The sequence below is a fragment of the Sminthopsis crassicaudata genome, chromosome 4 (genome assembly GCF_048593235.1).
Source record: "Sminthopsis crassicaudata isolate SCR6 chromosome 4, ASM4859323v1, whole genome shotgun sequence".
Classification (NCBI taxonomy): Eukaryota; Metazoa; Chordata; class Mammalia; order Dasyuromorphia; family Dasyuridae; genus Sminthopsis; species Sminthopsis crassicaudata.
The window spans coordinates 135,730,942-135,736,941 of NC_133620.1; the positions used below are offsets into that span (position 1 = coordinate 135,730,942).

General features: G+C 35.7%; 1 long non-coding RNA gene across 2 annotated transcripts in view; it reads left to right on the forward strand.

Annotated features, from left to right (window-relative positions):
- LOC141541136 (uncharacterized) overlaps positions 1 to 5,413 on the forward strand; it is a 206,947-nt gene extending 201,534 nt beyond the window's left edge. For both annotated transcript variants that reach the window (XR_012481663.1, XR_012481664.1), the window contains one exon: positions 4,619 to 5,413. This is a non-coding gene — a long non-coding RNA (uncharacterized LOC141541136). The remainder of the gene's footprint in view (positions 1 to 4,618) is intronic.
- Positions 5,414 to 6,000: the final 587 nt, after the last annotated feature.

Sequence of the window (6,000 nt, forward strand, 5' to 3'; positions counted from 1 at the left end):
ACTTTATAAAATTACTAAACTCTAATTATGAAGTAATTACAAGTATCTTATGTAGTTTAATTAATATAAAATATTATGTACTTATGCAGGACATTCAGTAAGAATTAAAAGGAGTATGCCAGCAATTAATCAATTAATCCACAAAAATTCTTTACTATGGGTTTATTATAGGCTAGGCACTTGTTTTAAATGCTAGAGATACAAAATGAGGCAAAATACAATCCGTGTCCTCAAGCAGCTACATCATGATGGGGAATCAAAACATAGAGAAATATCTACAAAGTAAGGTATATGAAGGATAAGGAGGAAATCATTATTAGAATTAGAAAGGGCTTGAGAGAGCTTTTTTCTAAAAGATGAGCTTTTAATCTGGTCTTTAGAAAAGGGAAGTGAGTATACAGAATTGAGAAGATAGAACATTCTAGGAATGGGGGATGGTCAGAGAAAACTATCCTATGCAAGGAATGGAGTATCTTGTTCAGGGAGGGCAGTGATACGGGATCAGAGAGTACATGAGGAATGATTGGGATGAAGTTGGAAATGGGGCTATGAAGGGAGTACATGTAAGACTGGAAAAGTTAAGAAGAGAGTAGAACATGAGAGTCGAAGATGGAGCAAGATTTCAGATGCTTATTGTTATCCATAAGATTTCATATTATATTTATTTATTTTATATATTTAATTAAATACAAATATATTTTAATTAAATAAGTTACAACTTAGAAGATGTAATATAATTTAGCTCTTAATTATTAATTAAGAGGCCATTAAACTTTTTTTAAACTATCACAAAACTCAAAGGGTTAATGAATCACTGTGATAGATTAATTTTTGGAACATTAGATCTCTTTCCTCTCCTACTCTACCAGGATCAATCCTTTGTATTCATTTTGGGAGTAAAATTAGCAAGAAAAGATTTTGGACTTCTAACTTCCAACACTCTCAAGTATCAGGTTAGTTTCAGAGTATCCATCTATATTAGTTTCCAGAGGCTGGATCAGTTTTCTCTTTAACTCTGTTGTTATATTTATTACTAGTGGAAAAGTTTCAAAAATTAATGTAGTGGTATTCCTGATTTCTGCAAAAACATTCTTATACCTCTCCAATTTCCATAATCTGCACAAATAATTTCCTTACCTTATATTTTAATCAAATTAAATTAATGATTTGTTATAATTTGCATAATGTACAAATTATCAAACATGATAAAACATAAGAAAATGTAAATGATCAATGCATTGTATTTACTGTTGTGGAACTGTTGTAGAATCACAGATGAAAAATTAGAATAATAATAATAATTAGCATTTACTAAGTGCTTACTATATGATAGGCACTGTGCTAACACTTTATAAATATTATCTCATTTAATCCTCACAAAACTTCCGAAGTAGATGTTATTATTATCCCTATTTTACAGTGAGTAAGCTGAGGCAATCAAAGGTATGAGACTTGCTCAGGGTCATATCCATAATTAGTAAATGTCTGAGATGGATCTGAACTCAGGTCTTTGTGCCTGCCATAGCCCTCTATCCATCCTGAGGCAGAGCTGCTGTGACCTTCAAGATTCAAGGGAGAATCATAAGACCAGAGATTAAAAACTGGAAGAGATGTTAGAATCATTGACTCTACCTTTTTCTGCCCACCTTTAGAAAGGAATAAATTGAAGCACAGATATTGACTGCTCCACAGCCAGTAAGTCTTTGAGACAGGATTCAAAGTTGTGTTTTCCTAATTCCAAGATTAAGTCCCATCCATGTTCTATCTACTCACTTTCACCACATTGCTTTTCTAGTCTAAGTGCCTCCCATGTGCTCTTATATTCTTATGATGTCAGGAGAAATAATAAAAGGCTCCCAGCATTTCACATTAGTGAACTCATTAGATTCATTTGAGTAACTTTGCAGCTGTTAGATTCTTATCAGCCTATATTGTTTCATTGATTAAGTGTATTGAAGATGGGAATTATTGGAACATCAGCTCCCTTTCTTCCTCTACCCCCAGCATCAATCTCTTGTATTCATTTTGGGGGTAAAATTAGCAAGGAAAGATTTGGGAACTGGCTTACTTTTCATTACTTCCAAAGTATCATTTTTCTTACAGTCAGAGGACACTGGAAATACACATCAAAATAACATACTGTAAAAAGGCTTTTAAAAAGACCTGCAAATAACAGGTTTATCACTTACCTTGGGTATCTAAATATAAGCCTAAATATTAATTGAGGAGGTAGACAGTTACCGGGGGTTTTAGGGAGCAGTTCTTCATCTTGACCCCAGCAAGTTGTTCTCCCGGTATTTCTAGTTTATTTTCTTGGTTAGTCTCTATTGGGGTGTGAAAGCCAAATTCGCTTTTCTTTAAAGTTACACTGTAGCCTGGCAAAACTTTCTCTGGGTCTGAAAAACAGCAAGGGATCAAAGCAGTTCTTTAAAAAAAAACACAAAAAACCCCCAAAAACTGTGGCAGTGGGCTGATTTTTTTTTTTGAGGAGTAGAATATGCTTGGCTAGGCTGCTGTGAATCTGCCTGGGGCTGTTACTTTGAACAGAAGTGCGTTCCAATCTTGAAAGCCAGCTGAGGATCAGAGCAATGTTCTGGGGCTAAAGCCAGATGTGGTCATTTCCTTGGATTGGTCAGAGTGTGAAGAAATCCTGGAGTGACTGCCCATGGGGCTCTTCTGCCTTGCGAAAATCATCCCCACCTCAACTCATCCCAAAGCTCTAGCTTTTTGGCTCATGGCCCTTGGGCTCAATAGCTCAACAGGAAGTCAATTAGTAAGTAAATGAGTATTTATTAAGTACCTACTATGTGAGACACAGTACTAAACATTGGAGTTACAAAGAAAGGCAAAAAACAAAAACAAACAAGCAAAATTATTTAGTGAGCTTAAAATCTAATGGTGGGGATATGTAAACAGTAATGTACAAATAAAAATATACAGGATAAACTGGGCATAGATAATCTTAGAGCAAGGCAATAAGATTGAGAGCCTTAGAAAAGGCTTTTTTTACAGAAGATGGGACTTTAGCTGAGACTTGAAGGAAGTCAGAAGGTATCAGTGGGAGAATAGTGACAAGGCAAACTTTGAGTTGGGTGAAAAAACTGGAAAAGATGCTATTTTTCTATGGTCTATGTAGTAGAATTCTTTGTTCCTCCCTAAATGGAATCACTGAAAACTCTCATCCTTTATTCCTCAAATACACTTTAGTGACCTTCAAAAATCATCTCAAGGTTAAGTAGCATGGTTAGGCTGACTTTTAAATGCAAACTCTTGAGTTATATGTAGAAAGAAGAAGAAGCAGGTATAACTAGTGTGGTATTACTGGCAAATCCTGTTTGTTTTCTGGAAGCTCAAATGTATTGGCTATTTTTTTCCTGATAGGTGCTATGATGGTTCTTGATAAATATTTCTGGAACATCAAGAGATTTTCATATTTTGAAAAATTTCATATTTTCAAACAGTAAGTTCAGTAAGATGCTCTCCTTTCCCTTCAACTCCATCAACCTAACAAAAATCTCTTCAGGCAGTAACAAGCCTTTTGTGATGCTGTTGCTGCCTGCTGGAACGGATGTATTTTTACTACAGCATGGCATCACATTTATGTTACTTAAACAAGGGATGTACCTTCTGGTGTTACTTCAGGGAATGTGCCAAGACAGCTCCTGTCTACCCTTCACAAGGGCCAAGAAGGGGAAGGGAGGCTTAAAACTAAGATTGGGTATTTCCGTTCTGTAATCTGCCAATGCCTTAGTCCTTTGCAGATGAATATTGGTCAAAAAACATCTCATTTTCCCATCATTTCTGGAGAATGAAAGTTTTCTTTAAGTGACTTTTCCACAAAGCTACAGCTCTCCTATTTAAAGCATTAAATCTATTTTTATTTTAACCACTTTGAATAAAACTCTAAAATGTATGATTATGATACTCTTCTCTTCCTTCTTAAGCAGAGTATGTTGAACATCCTTTGTTTCTTTTTGACGACTTCAGATCTTCATTATGATGTCACTTGTGTTATGTCTCATAAATACTTCCAAAGGGACTATGGCAAACAGTCTCATATATTAAATGATTCCAGATATTGGCACTTTTTGAATTCTAAAATCCTCTTTTTATTGTTTTTTGGTCTATGTTCTCTCTTACTCTTAAGCTGTCAATCAACCAAGTGGCATTTATTAAGCACTTATGTGCCAGAAGCTAATTTTTTTTTCTGCTAGCAGCATTCCTGTCCCTTGTTGTCTCAGTCCTTACCTATAATTTGCTATTTCTAATCTCATACAGATTCTATTCTTTGTATCCTCGGTCTTTAGCACATAATGCCTATTGAATAGGGAAATTATTTGAGTATGTTGGAACTGTGTCTAAAATAAGAGTGCCTAGGGTCAGAGAACTAGAGCTAGAAGGAAACTGAGGTGTCATCTAATTCATCCCCCTCATTTTAATTAGGTACAGTCACAGAGCTAGTAAGTGTCTGAGGCAAGAGTTGAGTCTCGATCTTTGGGGCTCCAAGTCCAGCACTTCATCATGGTCTTGGCTATAATTAAAATGCATCATTACATAGACTTTGTGATTTCTATGTAGACTGCTCAATCACTTTTTCCCCCTCCTTCTTTTTTTTCAGGTTCTCAGATATATTCAATATGGAGCATTGAGGCTGCTGGATAAGTGTTCACCAGATAACAAAAGGACATTGCATATTGTCCTCTGAAGGGGCAATGGAGACAAGAGAGGAAAGATTGTTGTGGCGTGGCTTGTTCATGAAGTGAAGATTAATGAATTAATGCTGAGGAAGTAGTTGAATGCCTTTACATGAAAGGTGTTACTGAACATGAAATATTACTATCACCCTGAAAATGAGTAAGGACTGCAGAGCACACTGCAATGTGGCACATTAAACTCTCTCAAATCATTTTCCATCAAAATTCTCTCAAATGTACCAGCTCAGTTTTGCTTCTTGGATTACCTTCTGTTCACTGAAGATTTGAGACCTTGATAGGTTATGAAGCATGAGAGAAAAATAATATAATAAAAATAACCCACATCAATAGAGTCGAGAGTAAGAACCACCTGGCACCCTCTGAGTTGCAGCCAGTGAAGGATACAAAAAAGAAATGATTGACATGAGCGAACAAACATACACCCTGACCAGAGATAGCAATAGAGTTCAATCGGAAAGTTATAGCCTGTGACAAGATGAAAGAATACAGGCTTTAAAAGTAAAACACTTTGCGAACATAAACCCCCAGTACATCTCACTGAATCTCTGTGAATCAACACCAGCAGCCCCATCCCCTCTTTCCAACCCCCTATCACCCACCCCACTCCTTATCCCATCTTCAGCATAGGTTGAAACAGGGTCATAGTGACTGGCTTCTTGGCAGACACTGTCCTTTCTGCAAATTTAATAAATGGGTCCAGGTGCATGTGTCCTTTGCAAATGTGTCCTCTTCCTACAAGCTTCTAATTTTTCCTGGACATGTGCTATGGATTGCAAGTTATATTATACTGCCTGCAAACTGGGAGTTTGTCCACTGGCATACCAGCAACAGTAGAAAATTTAACAGGTAAAGGCATTTGGCCCATGGCCATTATAGAAGTTTTAGCCAGTGTGTGTGTGGAAACATTATTTGAGTGCCTACTACTGATAATACCAATTTCATTTTATATTAATTAGTTCATCAATTTAGGGAGTTCTGGGTCAGGAAAAGTCTGTCCATCAATGCAAATGACCACCTACTCTGAAACACAATTTTAGTGCTTATAGCAATAATTGTAAGGGAAGGGAAGAGAAGAAGCATTTATTAATTGCCTATTATATGCTAAGGGTTTTGTATATATATATATATGTATATATATATATATACATATATATATATATATATATATATATATATATATATATATATATAATTTCATTTGTTCTTTACAACAAATCTGGGAAATAGGTAGTAATATTATCATTTCCATTTTACAGATGAGGAAACAGGCAAACATGTTAAGTGG